The 17,098-nt window shown below is 38.4% G+C and overlaps 1 pseudogene; it reads right to left on the bottom strand.

The window, feature by feature from the left end:
- Positions 1-778: 778 nt before the first annotated feature.
- On the bottom strand, positions 779-3,225 carry LOC138446273 (actin-related protein 2/3 complex subunit 2 pseudogene; annotated as a pseudogene).
- Positions 3,226-17,098: the final 13,873 nt, after the last annotated feature.

The raw sequence follows: 17,098 nt of genomic DNA, 5'->3' as shown, positions 1-17,098 counted from the left end.
AGTCCAACTCTCACAACTGTATACGACTACCAGAGAAACCATAGCTTTGACTATATGGACTAGACTTGGCAAAGTAATGACTCTGCTTTTTAATATGCTGTCTAGGTTAGTCACAGATTTTCTTCCAGATTTTCTTTTCTTTTCTTTTCTTTTCTTTCTTTCTGTGCCTTTTAATTTTGTGGCTGCAGTCAACATCTGCAGTGATTTTGGAGCCCTCCAAAATAAAGTTTCTCACTGTTTCCAATGCTTCCCCATCTACTTGCCATTAAGTGATGGGACCAGATGCCATGATCTTCATTTTTTGAATGTTGAGGTTTTTGTTTTTTGTTTTTTTTTTTTTAAGATAGAACGATTTTCTTTATTAATGACCCCAGAAGTATTTTTTTAGATATAGGAGTTTTGAACTCAAATACTTAGAGAAAACAAGTTAAGATTGCATTATCCTGCAACTCATTACCAGTAACATATTGCAAAGCAAAACAGCTTGGAAAAGAAGGGGTGGGAAAGGGGAGTGAGGGAGGGAAGATAAGGAAAAGGAATTAAGTTGATCAAGTGGAATTCTTCTTCTTCTTTTTTTTTTTTTTAATTCTTGGGAACCATGAAGTCCTTGCAAGCACAGCTCGTTTTTGCAGATTATTTTCCAAACATGTACAAAATGGAACCAAAATGGAGAATCCCTTAAGAACCTGAAGAGATGCAACATTAAAAGCTACGATTATCCAGTAGCAAGTGTTCCAGCCTTCAGTTGCCAGCCGCTTCTTCTTCCTGTTCCCAAGAGTTAGCAGGATGAGAACATCTTCCCTATGATTGTTTTCATTTCCTTTTTCTTGGCATCTGGGCGTGCACGGTGCAGCACTTTCAGGAAGTTGGACGTTTTTGCCCTCACACGTGTTTGAATATAGGCCTTTGAGCACTTGATGTGGTAGTGCAGGTAGCCTTGAAACGTGTGGATCAGGTTGATGGTGAGGGAACAGCAGGAAGGTAATATAGCCGATTGTCACCCATGGCGGCATCAGTATCTTTCAGCTCTAGGGAAGGTTCCCTGTGGCTGAAGATCTGTGGGGCTGTGTGGCTGGCTCTGCATCCTTCTTTGAACTCCTGCATGAATACCTTTCCAATGACCACATTGTCGTCATCCTTAAACACTGTGCTGAAGACTACTGTGACTGTCTTTTTTTGACTCAACATGCATGGTCTCATCATCCCTATAATGAATAACTGCCCTGTTCTCTCCTTCCTTGCCCTCTTCTTGGAACTGGAGGTATTTCTCAAAGATAGAGGCAAAACAGTTTCGTTTCAACACACCAGCCTGATGCAGGATGGAACATTGGATACAGGCAGATTTTCAAGGTCGTATAGCAAAAAGACATTGTATCCTGATTCTGGATTTACCAAGTAACTTCCATACACCCTCTTTAACAACTCATCAGCATCATGTGCCTGAAGTTCCTTGAAGAATTTCAAAGAAATACTGACCATCACTTTTGTTTCATCTCCATTAGGATTTGAAATATGATAGAGGACTCCATCAAAATCTGCAAATGTTATTTCAACAGATTCTGGTTTGTTTCCGGCGGCCACGTTCTTGAACTTGAGCACAAGCATCTCCTCGATGATGCGGTTGTTTACCTCCAGCAGGATAATGGCGGTTGCTGGCCCCTGAAGCCTGAACCCCCCTGCCAAGCCGCCACCACCGCCACCTCACTGACCATCTGTTTCACTCTCCTCTTTCACTTTCATCAAGAGGTTCTTTAGTTCCTCTTCACTTTCTGCCATAAGGGTGGTGTCATCTGCATATTTGAGATTGTTTATATTTCTCCCACAATCTTGATTCCAGCTTGTGATTCATCCAGCCTGGCATTTTGCATGATGTACTATGAATATAAGTTAAATAAGCAAGGTAAGAATACACAGCCTTGAAGTACTCCTTTCCCCATTTGGAACGAGTCTGTTGTTCCATGTCCGGTTCTAACTGTTTCTTCTTGACCTGCATACAGATCTCTCAGGAGGCAGGTTAGGTGATCTGATATTCCCATCACTTGAAGAATTTTCCATAGTTTGTTGTGATCTACACAGTAAAAGGCTTTAGTGTAGTCTATAAAGTGGAAATAGATGTTTTTTTTCTGGAATTTTGCATGATCCAACAGATGTTGGGAATTTGATCTCTGGTTCCTCTGCCTTTACTAAATCCAACTTAAACATCTGAAAGTTCATGGTTCACATACTGTTGAAGCTTTACTTGGAGAATTTTGAGCATTACTTTGCTAATGTTTGAGATGAGTGCTATTTTGTGGTAGTTTGAACATTATCTGACATTGACTTTCTTTGGGATTGGAATGAAAATTGAACTTTTCCAGTCCTGTGGCCACTGCTGAGTTTTCCAATTTGCTGCCATACTGTGTGCAGCACTTCAACATTATCATGTTTTAGAATTTGAAATAGCTCAACTGGAATTCTATCACTTCCACTATATTTGTTTATAGAGATGTTTCTTATTTTAAAATAATTAAAATGACAGAGATATACTTGAGGGTGGCAAATTTGTTCCCTTTCAAATATGAGGAATTATGGTTTTCAATTTAAGATTAAAAATACGAAGCACAGCTATACTATGTCATTACCTCAATCAAACCTTAACATGTTTTAAAGAAAGATAACTAGAACAAGGAAAGATCATTATTTTACTTATTTCTATTGTGGAATTGGGGAAAAACAAAGATGAAAAACATAACATAAAAGCTGAGAATTTTGTACTATTTGACAGACTTTCTCTGGACTTAAGCTCAGAAGACAGCCTCTCCTTTAGCTTTGAGGAACTGTGATATGAAAAGGGCCAAGATATACAGAAATTTTTGCAACATGGGCCAGGTAGTCTACACATCAAGTTATTACTGTTAATGTTACAGAACTGGTTCTTGTGTGTCACACAGTGAGACCAAACAAACCAAAACAAAGTTTGGAGTGGAAAGAAATTTGTTGTTGGGCCAAGCAAGGAGAACAGATGCTCTTTCTCAAAGTTTCCAAACTCCCAGATGGTTTTCAGGGAGCAGTTTTGAAAAGTAAAATTTGAGATGAGGGCTGCAGACTGTAGGACTTCTGATTAGTTGGTGGTGTGATAACAGGTTAATGCTCCAGGAATCTTGTGCTCAGCCTGAAGGTACCATCTTTTACCCAGACAGGGGCCTTAATTCCTAAAGAAGAATTTGATGATATTGTTATGTACATTTCTCGAGGAGTAACTAAGATCCTGCCCCAAGGCTGCAGTATTGTTTCTTGACTACTCCTCCCTTGTTTCTACATATCCTCCTTTCCCTTATTAGTAGCTGTTTGAATTTGTCCTTTGTAACTGGGGTCTTCCCTGATGGCTCAGATGGTAAAGCATCTGCCTGCAATGTGGGAGACCTGGGTTTGATCCCTGGGTCAGGAAGATCCCCTGGAGAAGGAAATGGCAACCCCCTCCAGTACTGTTGCCTGGAAAATTCCGTGGATGGAGGAGCCTGGTGGGCTACAGTCTATGGGGTTGCAAAGAGTTGGCCATGACTGAGCGACTTCACTTCACTTTGTAACTAGGGAAAAGCTTGTGTCGTGGTCTGGGTGCAGGTTGGAAAAGAATTTTCAGATGTGAAACAGAATGAGAGGAAAATATAGTTTATTGCAATGGGAGATGCTGTTAGAACGGGAGGTCAGCTCAAGGGAGAACCGGTGCTGAACAAGGATCCTTAGTCCACTTTTATAGTTAGCGTACAAGGAATGGGATTGGGGATCTTGCAGGTCATTTTCTGATTGGATGAGGCACGTATACTGGGTGGGGCAAGAGTAGGGCAAATACCTTCTCCATGTAGGGTAGGAGGGGAGACAGGTTCTATTGCTCAGGAGGACCTAAAATCCATTAATTGTTACAATGTGAGGGCAGGAAAGATGATAAGGGTCTGTTTTTTCCATTCCTGCATTCCAAAACCCTCCTTGGTTTTATCTACTTCTTTGTCCTTGGGTCATCTTGGAGGCTGAATGAAGCCTATTTCCCACAAACAAGAAAATGGGAGACACAGAAAGGCTTTTGTTTCCAAGAAGGCCCCCACAAGAAACTGCCCCCCCCATCTCTTGCTCAGTTTGATTAATTAAAGAAAAACACACACCTCAATTTATGGAATTTTGTGCTTCTGTATCTAATACAGGAAAATGCAAGGGTCTGGGTTCCTTTATTGCAGAAATCAGTAATTGAGAAACCTAGCATCTCACTCAGAGTTGGAGAATTCAGGTTTCTTTACACTGGCTGGCCCAGAGAAGTTAGCACTCCAAGCTCTAAGCCTTGAACAAAGGGGCCCAAAGTTTTTATAGGCAGTGTATGACATCAGATTATAGTGGGCAATGCTGATTGTTAATAGGCTAGTTTAAACTAGGGATTTGCTGTGAACATGGGAACAGTGGTTAGGACATGGCAGGGGAATGCCTGACCTATACATAGACAAGCATGGTTAACCAGGATTACAGGGGTTCAGTTTCGTTCAGTCTCTTAGTCATGTCTCACTCTTTGTGACCCCATGAATCACAGCATGCCAGGCCTCCCTATCCATCACCAACTCCCGGAGTACATCCAAACTCATGTGCATCGAGTCAGTGATGCCATCCAGCCATCTCACTCTCTGTTATCCCCTTCTCCTCCTGCCCCCAATCCCTCCCAGCATCAGGGTCTTTTCCAATGAGTCAACTATTCACATGAGGTGGCCAGAGTATTGGAGTTTCAGCTTCAGCATCAGTCCTTCCAATGAACACCCAGGACTGATCTTCTTTAGAATGGACTGGTTGGATCTCCTTGCAGTCCAAGGGACTCACAAGAGTCTTCTCCAACACCACAATTCACAAGGATCAATTCTTCGGTGCTCAGCTTTCTACACAGTTCAACTCTCACAGCCATACATGACCACTGGAAAAACAATAGCCTTGACTAGATGGACCTTTGTTGGCAAAGTAATATTTCTGCTTTTCAATATGCTATCTAGGTTAGTCATAACTTTTCTTCCAAGGAGTAAGTGTCTTTTAATTTCATGGCTGCAATCACCATTTGCAGTGATTTTGGAGCCCCCCAAAATAAAGTCTGACAGTATTTCCACTGTTTCCCCATCTATTTCCCATGAAGTGATGGAACCATATGCCATGATCTTCATTGTCTGAATGTTGAGCTTTAAGCCAACTTTTTCACTCTCCTCTTTCACTTTCATCAAGAGGCTTCTTAGCTCCTCTTCACTTTCTGCCATAAGGGTGGTGTCATCTGCATATCTGAGGTTATTGATATTTCTCCCAGCCATCTTGATTCCAGCTTGTGCTTCTTCCAGCCCAGCGTTTCTCATGATGTACTCTGCATATAAGTTAAATAAGCAGGGTGACAATATACAACCTTGATGTACTCCTTTTCCTATTTGGAACCAGTCTGTTGTTCCATGTCCTGTTTTAACTGTTGCTTACTGTCCTGCATATAGGTTCCTCAAGAGGCCGGTCAGGTGGTCTGGTATTCCCATCTCTTTCAGAATTTTCCACAATTTCTTGTGATCCACACAGTCAAAGGCTTTGGTATACAGGAGTTGGGCAATTGCAAAAGCAGAGCAAGTGTAAGTGAGTTAAGGTTAAGTTCCTAGCGTTGTTGTAAGTCTCCATTTTCCCAAGACTATGTGACTTATGTGATTTTGCAAGGAGCAAGCTGAGTTACAGAAGAAGCATGAAGCTATTGTAAGTTTTAACTCTTCTTCTTCACCTTGAAATCATTCTGATGATATGCCTCTCAATTATCTAGTCAATATTCAGTTTTTTTCTCCATCCTGCACCCCACCAGGGTGCACAGTCTGGGAGGCTATGTGGCTGAAGTCATGATGGCCACAACATCCTTTGCTTGTTGATATGGCAGGAGTCGTATTTCCTCCACAGGATTAAGGAAATAAATATTTCATGATGCCAAAAGCTCAGCTTCTGTGTACACTGGTGCCAAGTTGAATCTCTAATACAGAGCTTTGGTTGAAGTAGAAAAGGATAGCATTATTGCTTTGTCATGCAAAGGACACAATGGGTCCTGTATTGAAAAACTGAGTCCCAACCCAGGAGGATTTGATGAGGAGTTTTATAGCAATGGTTCAAGGGCAGGGTTACTGATAATACGAGGGCAAATACAGGGTCTCATGTGGCCAGTTTCCTAAATTTGATGAGCTTTTCTGATTTCTATAATATTGCTTCTGGTGATTTTTTGGCTGCTTCTCCCTTGATTAGCAACTGTTTGGAATCCAGGGAAGGTCACAGAGGCTAGAGTGTGACCTACAGGAAACCGGGAACAAAGAAAGGCTTCCAGGCCCAGCAGATCCACAGAGTCCTACTCAGATTAAGTAGTAAAACTAAGTTAGCAAAAGATAAAATCTTGATGGGGTTAGATTTTGAACTGGAGAGAAATTATAACTATGTGTATTTGAACTGCATGCCATGTAAGAACTCCAACAGTTTAGTACTCTGATAAATTCCAAGTTTCAAATTATGATGTTGTCATTGCCTAAGTGTTTAAATAAAACACTAGAGAATGTGGCTGTGTCAAATAATCTCATATATAATCCCAACTACCTAAACTTTCAGTCAAAATAAAATGAGTACCATGAGCATTTCCAACTCTATTAGGGCCTCACCTTTATTGCAATGAGGTTGCTTGGCTGCAATGCTTTACATCCAATATAGGAAAATGTCACAGATTTCAGTGAATAAATCTGTTTAGATGCATGATGGAAATCCTAATATTGGAGGCAAATAGAGTAAAGGGATTCAGAGGCACCATAAAAAGTATGCATGCATGCTAATTCACATCAGTCATGTCTGACTCTTTGGAGCACCAGGCTCCTCTGTCCATGGGATTCTGCAGGAAAGAATGCTGGAGTGGGTTGCCATTTCTTATATTCCAGGGGATCTTCTCTACCCAGGGATCAAGCCCACATCTCTTAAATCTCCTGGATTGGCAAATGGGTTCTTTTCTACTAGCACCACTTGGGAAACCCCTAAAAGTTAAGAGGTAGTAAGTTAGTGATGGACAGGGAGGCCTGGCATGCTGCAATTCATAGGGTTGCAAAGAGTCGGACACGACTGAACGACTGAACTGAACTGAATGAATATCAAGGTATTCTGTTATTGTTCTCATTCAGAACACCATGTAAAATCTTGCCTTAAATGTTTCTCTATTTCAGGATCTGAAATCCACTTTAGAAAATGTTTTAAATTATATATCTAGGAACTGGCTAACAATTAACTTGTTGATGTTATAGATTCAGAGTTTCCCACAGATAAAAGAATCTACATATATGGTAACTGACCTGGACAGTCCCATCCTGCAACTCTGCTCCTGTAGTCACATCATATGCAGAATTTCTTGTAATTTTTTTCAAGTTTAACAAAGTACTTTCATTTATAATAATAGTAGAGTTTTATGAATTTCCACTTTATGCTTCCAACTTCTGCCATAGTCTTACTAATAACGTGAAACATTTGTACACCAAACAAATTTCTCAATTTTACAACCAGTCAAAATAAAGATAAAAACTATCAGTTCCAAATTTTCTAACTCTTTCTAGACATAAAGACATGTCTTTCAAGAATGATGTGAATGTACACCCGTGGTGGATTCATGTTGATGTATGGCAAAACCAATACAACATTGTAAAGTAATTACAATTACTCCAATTAAAATAAATAAATTTATATTTTAAAAAGGTAAAGAAAAAAAAGAATGATGTGAAAGATTCTTACTTTTACAAAGTGATTTCTACTCAGAGGTGAGCCTCTTAGTACACAGCTAAGTGCTTCTATTCTTTAGGTCAGTAGGAGAAGTATTTTATGCTGTGGCCACTGGAGGAAATATGCTATACTAACCAGCACATGCATAGACCCTGACTTAGCATTTGAATTACAGGAAGCACCAAGCCTACAGCTGAGAGAGTCAGAGAAAGCATGAGAAATTATAGTCCAGGTGTACATGGAACACCTGGGAAGTGTGGCTTCAGTAGTCCTGTCTTTGAACCTCTAAGAATCTAAATTTTTTAGGTATTATAACCAAAGTAAGTACCTAAATACTATTGCTTCAGGGGTTTTGTCTTTTACTCAATGATATAAGATTACTCATTTACTTTTACTGATTATAAAGTTCTTAAAAAAGATTACAATAAATCTATCAGACAGTAAGGTGCTAAAATTACAAATGTGAACATTTGTAATGCAAAATAACACGTGCGTTTGTTTCTAAAAATGTTGAGGATAAATGAATAACTTTCTCCAAATGTATGCTGAAATTGATCATCCACCATGGACATCAAGTTACATCACTGATCACAAGCCCACAAGAAACAAAAATCTCAAATAGACAATATTAATATCTAATTCCTATTAAGCATTACTTTAAAATGATTGTACTTAAAGGATTTAGTATAGGGATTTGCATATAGGGAAAGCATGACTTTTCATTGGGATCAAATTACTATTCTAAATCAACTCTATTTATTTTGATTAAAAGGTTTTCTTTTAATCAATTTACAGAATTAGAAGTGATGGCTGCTAGGTGTTAGCTTCATGAGCAGCAGAGTACTTCTGCAAATAGTTGTATTTGTCAGGCTTATATTCATATCACCACATAGTTAAATAGAAAATTAGAGATTTCTAATTTTGGCTATATTTTATATTTTGAAATTCAGTGTGGTTAATATAATCTTCAGATATTACTGTAATAGTATACTTTAAAAAAATTGAAGAGAAAACTATCTTTATAGTGACTGCATGAATACATGCTTTATTAAGGCATACTGTAATAGTAAATGCAATGATACTCTTGAATTAAGAAACCTCCAGAGCAGAAATGTACAAGCAATTGATAAATAATCAGACAACATAACCTTTTTTGCATCACAACAACCTCAGATTGTAGAAAAGTATGGAAACTTCTCAAATTCATTTAAATGTCATATAGGGAAATGATCCCCTTTGGACCTATATATGTTCTCTTCGGAACTTAATTCTTCTAATTGACTGGGTGCACGTGGGGTGCTCTCACTTCAGTCGTGTCCAACTCTTTGCGATGCTGTGGACTCTAGCCTGCCAAGCTCCTCAGTCCATTGAACTCACCCAGCAAGAATACTGAAGTGAATTGCCATGTCCTCCTCCAGGGGATCTTCCTGACCGAGGAATCAAACTTGTGTCTCCTACTGCAGGTGGATTCTTCACTGCTGAGCCACTAGGGAAGCCAATGAACCAGGTACTTTATATTTAAAATATTAGACTTAACCATTGATATTATAAGCCCTGAATTCATTTACTTTTGAGTAATGAGATGTTAGAAGTAGTTGATTATAAGGATGCCAGTTTTATTCTCATCTAATTGCAGTTCCATAGACTTTTAGCCATGACTCTTGAGTCCTTGGGCTTCCCTTGTGGCTCAGCTAGTAAAGAATCTGCCTGCAATGCGGGAGATCTGGGTTCGATTCCTGTGTTGGGAAAATCCCCTGGAGAAGAGAAAGGCTACCCACTCCAGTATTTTAGCCTGGAGAATTCCATGGACTGTATAGCCCATGGGATTGCAAAGACCTGGGCATGACTGAAGGACTTTCCCTTCACTCACTTCTGTCCTCATGGGCTCCAATACTATCATTAAGGATGAGAATTTAAGATTTTATTATTAAAAATCTCAGAAAGAATTTATTCATCTTTTTTCTTAGAAGCCCCTCGTGTATTTATAATTTAAATATTCTCCTTTACCCTCAGTGACATAACACAGACCATTGCTTTTTCCATACTATGGTCCTCTCATACAAAGATAGCTTTATGCCTAATCATATAAGCAATTTTCCACATCTTGACTGGTAAACTAGATTTCCTCAGCTAACTCATCAATGAGATTTTCTAATATCCCCTGCTCACTAACCAGAATGCTTCAGCATATGCACACTGCCCTGAAGAGCCTCAAGGACCAACAGTTATACTTATCTGAGGGTGATCTAGCTACAACATTTGGAGACTGCTGATCCATAACATTTCTTGTATGCTCATTTGGAACAATTCTGGTCAATAAAGACTAAGCTGAAATCATTAATATATGGATCAGTCCCCACCCCCTGCCCCAGAAGCCCTAGAATTGAAAAATCCAACATGACTAAACGAAAGCCCCAATCTTCATTTGCTGGAGTCCCCATGACCAATGGCAAAACAGTCCTGGATATTCCCCTGATACAGCAAGGAACTCTCACCATTGGACAGTACATGATGAACATGAAAATATACCTGAAACAGAGGCTTTCTCTTTCATTCATCCACTTAGTCATCCAGAAAACAAGGTTTATAAAGCATCTAAAATTGTCATTTACTGTGTTAGAACTAAAGATATTATATTGAATTAGACAGAATGGTTCCTATCATTCTTATTTACAATTGTTGTTGTTCGATTGCTCAGTTGTGTCTGACTCTTTGCAATCCCATGGACTACAGCACACCAGGCTTTCAGGTCCTTCACCATCCCCCAGAGCTTGTTCAAACTCATGTCCATTGAGTCAGTGATACCATCCAACCATCTCATCTTCTGCCGTCCCCTTCTCTTCTGCTTTCAGTCTTTCCCAGCATCAGGATCTTTTCTAATCAGTTGTCTCTTCTCATTAGGTGGCCAAAATATTGGAGCTTCAGCTTCAACATCAGTCCTTTCAATGTTTAGTAAGAGTTTCCTTTAGGATGGACTGGTTTGATGTCTGTGGAGTCCAAGGGACTCTCAAGAGTATTATCCAACTCTAAAGCTCAAAAGCATCAATTCTTCAGCACTCAGCCTTCTTTATAGTCCAATGCTTACATCTATACATGACGACTGGCAAAACCATAGCTTTGACTAGACACTCCTTGGTCAAAAAAAAGTGATGTCTCTGCTTTTTAATATACTATCTAGGTTTGTCATAGCTTTTCTTCCAAGGAACAAGTATCTTTTAATTTCATGGCTACAGTCACCATCTGCAGTGATTTTGGAGCTCAAGAATGAGAAGTCTGTCACTGTTTCCATTGTTTCCCCATCTACTTGCTATGAAGTGATGAGACTAGATGCCATGATTTTAGACTTTTGAATGTTGAATTTTAAGTCAGCTTTTTCACTCTCCTCTCTCACCTTAATCAAGAGGTTCTTTAGTTCCTCTTCATTGTCTGCCATAGAGTGAGGTCATCTGCATTTCTGAGGTAATTGATATTTCTCCAGGAAAAGTTGATTCCAGCTTGTGCTTCATCCAGCCCAGCATTTCTCATGATGTACTCTGCATATAAGTTAAATAACCAGGATGACAATATACAGCCTTGACGTGCTCCTGTCCCAATTTGGAATCTGTCTGTTGTTTCATGTCTGGTTCTAACTGTTGCTCCTTGACTTCCATACAGATTTCTCAGGAGGCAGGTAAGTGGTCTGGTATTACCATCTCTTTAAGAACTGTCCACAGTTTGTTGTGATCCACACAGTCTAAGGCTTTAGCGTAGTCAATGAAGCAGACGTAGTTGTTTTTCCAGAATTTTCTTGCTGTTTCTGTGATCCACTGGATTTTGGCAATTTGTCTCTGGTTCCTGTGCACTTTCTAAATCCAGCTTGAATATCCGGGGGTTCTGGGTTCACATATTTTTAAAGCCTAGCTTGGAGAATTTTGAGCATTACTTTGCTAGCATGTGAGATCAGTGCAATTTTGTGGTACTTTTAATATTCTTTGTTATTTCCCTTCTTTGGAACTGGAATGAAAACTGACATTTTCCAATCTTGTGGACCCTGCTGAGTTTTCCAAATTTGCTGACATATTCAGTGTAGTACTTTAACACCATCATCTTTTAGGATTTGAAATAGCTCAGCTGGAATTCCATCACCTGCAGTAGCTTTGTTCGTAGTGATGCTTCCTAAGGCCCACTTGACTTCGCACTTCAAGATGTCTGGCTCTAGGTGAGTGATCACACCTTTGTGGTTATCTGGGTCATTAAGATCTTTTTTTGGTATATTTCTCCTGTATATTCTTGCCACCTCTTCTTAATATCTTATGCTTCTGTTAGGTAGAAACCATTTCTATTCTTTATTTTGTCCATCTTTGCATGAAATGTTTCCTAGGTATCTCTAATTTTCTTAAAGAGATCTCTAGTCTTTCCCACTCTATTGTTTTCCTCTATTTCTTTTCATTGTTCACTTCAGAATGTTTTCTTATCTCTCCTTGCTAGTCTTTGAAACTCTGCTTTCAAATTGATGTATCTTTCCTTTTCTCCTTTGGGTTTCACTTATCTTTTCTCAGCTGTTTGTAAGGCGCCCTGAGACAGCCATTTTGCCTTTTCGCATTTCTTTTTCTTGGGGATGGTTTTGATCATCGCCTCCTGTACAATGTCATGAACCTCTATCTGCAGTTCTTCAGGCATTCTATTTATCATTTCTAATCCCTTGAAGTTTTTTGTCACTTCCCCTGTATACTCATAAGATATTTGATTTAGGTCATACCTGAATGCTCTAACAATTTTCCCTACTTTCTTCAATTTAAGTCTGAATTTTGCAATAGGGAGTTTGTGATCTGAGCCACAGTCAGCTCCTGGTCTTGTTTTTGCTGACCATATAGAACTTTTCCATCTTTGGCTGCAAATAATATAATTAGTTCAATTTCTGTATTGACCATCAGGTGATATCCATGTATATAGTCATCTCTTGTGTTGATGTAATAGGGTGTTTGCTATGACCAGTGAGCTTTCTTGTCAAAACTCTTTTAGCCTTTTTCTTGCTTCATTTTGTACTTCAAGGTCAAGCTTGCCTGTTACTCCAGGTATCTCTTGACTTCTTAATTTTCATTCCAGTCCCCTATGATGAAAATTACTCTTTTTTTTTTTTTTTTGGAGTTAGTACTAGAAGGTCTTGTAGGTCTTCATAAATCTGTTCAGTTTCTTCAGCATTGTGATGGGGCATAGACTTGGGTTACTGTGATATTGAATGATTTGCCTTGGAAATGAACGGAGATAATTCTGTCATTTTTGTGATTGCATCCAAGTACGGCATTTCAGACTCTTGTTAACTAAGCGGGCTACTTCATTTCTTCTAAGAGATTCTTGCACAGTTCAGTTCAGTTCAGTCACTCAGTTGTGTCCGACTCTTTGCGACCCCATGAATCGCAGCACGCCAGGCCACCCTGTCCATCACCATCTCCCGGAGTTCACTCAAATTCACGTCCATCGAGTCCGTGATGCCATACAGCCATCTCATCCTCAGTCGCCCCTTTCTCCTCCTGCCCCCAATCTGCCCCAGCATCAGAGTCTTTTCCAATGAGTCAGCTCTTTGCATGAGGTGGCCAAAGTACTGTAGCTTCAGCTTTAGCATCATTCCCTCCAAAGAAATCCCAGGATTGATCTCCTTCAGAATGTACTGGCTGGATCTCCTTGCAGTCCAAAGGACTCTCAAGAGTCTTCTCCAACACCACAGTTCAAAACCATCAATTCATCGGCGCTCAACCTTCTTCACAGTCCAACTCTCACATCCATACATGACCACAGGAAAAACCATAGTCTTGACTAGATGGACCTTAGTCAGCAAAGTAATGTCTCTGCTTTTGAATATTCTATCTATTATGTAATAGTCCTCTAAATTAAATTCACCCATTCCAGTCCATTTTAGTTCAGTGATTCCTAAATTCCTATCACATAAAAGCCCAAAGAGTGATAACAGAAAATATTAAAATCTAGTATTGCATTTGTTTGTAGGAAGGCAGTAACCTTAACACTAAGTGATGGTAAAGATAATGTGATAGTTAAGCAGGGAAGTGATGTGAAGTTGTTCACATTTAAAATATTCCTTATTGTTAGTTAGGAAGTTAGACATGAGTGTTGGCCTAGCTGAAAAAGATACAAGCTGATCCCAGGAGAGCTCACAGATACAGAAATAACCACACAGATTTTTCCAACTCCTGCACTTGCATCCTAGGCACACAGTGGATACAAATAAACAACTACAACTGGTGTTTCTCCAAGTAACCTTAAGCACCAAGGAGCCCACTAATGGTTCATAAATATTCTACATATATATGCATCTTATTGTAACAGACTGAATTATGGGAAGACATAAACAACAGAGTCTGCTGTTATTTAACTTGCAATTGTCAATCTGCCTTTAGCATATGCTCATTTATATTCCCTTTCTTTGGTTGGTGGTGGGTACAAGATCTGTATTGCACAGGGCAAAACCAAAAGGAGGAGATGGGAACTATAAACAGGGGAAGCCAAGAAGAAAGAGGAGGAACTCCTCTGGGGTCAGCCTATTCCGATGTCTTGGGAGTGTTTATCTAATAAAAGATTTGTCTGCTAGATTTGAACTGGCCTGTAACTTGTCTGTTGTCTTAAACCCTTAGTCCAACATTCCAAATTTCTATTGTGATAAGATAAGAAACAAGGAAGAAAAATTAACCAACCTGGCATTTCTACATGGAAAGTTAGCTAAGGAAGAGCACAGATAGGGGAGCATAATGGAGACTTAACAGCATGAGTCAGTAAAGGGGAACATCCCATCTACCTGATGATGTAAAAGAGATCTAATCTCTCCACTTAAAACAAAACTGAGAATTAATATTCCATTTTGAGACATGATGAGTGATAATTTATGTATTTATATATCAGGTAATACACAATTAAAATAATCAAAATTGAAATTGAAAAAATATAATTTCCACATTTTTACTTATTTATATAAAGAGATCTTTGTCACAAAATGAATGTTAGAAATACAGGCAGTGGTATTTTTTTCTATTTCAAAAGCTTTGTAATTCAAGCATATCTGATTTATATTGATTTTAAATTTAGCACTGAGAGAAAACACTTACATGCTCTATAACATTGTTAAACATCACAAATAAAATTAGAAGATGAATTATTATTGGTTTTAAGTTGCAAGTTAGATGACTCATCGGTAAGAAAAATAACTCCATGATGATTGACTAGTTTATAATTTGAATTGTAAGATAGGCATTATGATGTGTTTCCTGTCACAAAATTTGTGGTCTAGCATTAGATTATGCATTTTTCTCTTGAGCTCAGTTAGGCAACAAAGTATTGAGTCACTTAGTGAATAAAATTCAGGAAGCTGCTGTTGGCATTTTTTCAAATTCTACTCGTTGTGTATTACGCTGTATCTCTCACTACAGAACTTTATGTTTCATGACCTGCTTATTACAAACCATGTAGCACCAAAGTTTCCCCACTGTTATGTCCAAACACTGATTTGAATTGTATTTTACAAGTCCTCTTTCCTTCTAGAATAAAAGGTTGATAATAGACAGGGGAGGTAGTCAGAGAGCTTTAATTAAAGTAGTGGTTCTACCAAGTCCTAACTCTCTTAAGTCTTGTCATCATGAGAATGTCTAGTGTTTATTTAATGTAGATTTTTAAAAAAGATATTGTTTTATCAGAAAATTGAGTATATATCTACCCAATGGTCTTATAGACAAATGGCTTCCTTCATAATCACCAATATTTATGCACTGCATACGATCAGATGGGAAATCTCCAAAATATTGAACTTGTCCCATAACCTCTAACATTCTTAATTTTGATAGAGATAATAGCTCTTTGCACACATACAATATCAATGTATGTTATTTGTAGGTTGTATATTGAATAAGATATATTTGCTTATTGCTGTTTTCCTCACTATAAGCTTCATGAAAGTAGTAATGATTTTTTCTTTTTTAACAAATCACTAAAACCCTAGATCTATAAGCATTATTTACACTCAGCACAAAATGGACATCCCTAAATTGGGCTAGATGCTTAAGGAAAGTATTTTCGAGAACTTAGAGCAAAATAATACATTAAAAAAATACATTTTAGCATACCATAGAATCACATAGTCTACAAAAAATTATTTAGTGGAAGTTCTGTTTCTTAAATCTGAAAATAGAATAAATGCAGAAAAAAATGTTCTACTACATATACAAAGGTAAAAATATATAAAACTAATGTTTTCAATTTGAACCATTGTAGGCCTGGAACTGTGGGCAGAAAAGAGAAAAATAAAGCATTGATGAATGCAAGAAAAACTTTTAAAAATAAAAATAATACGTTAACAGAACATTAAAAAGTCTCCATCCGTATTTCTAGGATAAAATTTTGTATAGATTTTCGGTGAATAAAAATGAAAAATGCATCCCAGTGTAAGGTATACATGCTTAGGTTAAAATATTACACGTGGTATATATTCTACTACTGAAATAAGACTTCATCTTTTTTATATGTAAATGATCTGCTTAAGGAATATCCTCAGTTATTGTTCCAATAGATATTTAAGCCTAATGGAAGTGTTCCACCAATTCTTATACTTGGAATAAGTAATAGTACCTACTGTCAGCCAAGTCAACAATATTCCAGACCTTAATGAAAAATGACTTTTAACCACAGACACACTCTAAAGTGCTGATGGCAGCATAACATTAGAAACGAGGGCTTTGAGAAACCCAATAGTGCAAAGAGCAGTGAGATGATGCAAAGCAACCTAACTAATCATATCAACAAGAAATGGAGGAAAATTATGCGAGGTTAGACAAGCCTTGAGTTGATACCCTTTGGTCAGATGCATCCCTCACTGTAATGGTTAAGTGAGGATGGAAAGACCATAGGGAAATATGGTAGACTGAACAATGGTCTCCCATTTCCTATCCTAATCTTTGGTACCTGTGAAATCGTTACTTTAAATGACTTTGCATATATCCTCAAACTAAGAATTTTGAGATTGGGAGATTATTGTTATGGGTTATCTGGCTTGACCCAATGTAATCAACTATGTCCTTATAAGACAAAGTTGGGAAGGTCCAATAATAATAATAATAATAAAATCCTAGGCTTTTTCTAGTTGCAGCAAAGGGTGGCTACTCTTCATTGCACTTCATGGGCTTCTCATTGGAGTGATTTCTCTTGTTGTGGAGCACAAGCTCTAGGTAGGCAGGCTCAGTAGGGGTGGCACACAAGCTTTGTTCTCCCAAGGCATGGGGAATCTTTCTGTCTAAGGATCAAACCTGTGTTGCCAGCTTTGGCAGGCAGATTCATATCCACTCTACCACCAGGGAAGTCTTGAAAA

This window comes from Ovis canadensis, chromosome 9, assembly GCF_042477335.2.
Source record: "Ovis canadensis isolate MfBH-ARS-UI-01 breed Bighorn chromosome 9, ARS-UI_OviCan_v2, whole genome shotgun sequence".
NCBI lineage: Eukaryota > Metazoa > Chordata > Mammalia > Artiodactyla > Bovidae > Ovis > Ovis canadensis.
This window is presented reverse-complemented; position numbering and strand designations above follow the sequence as displayed.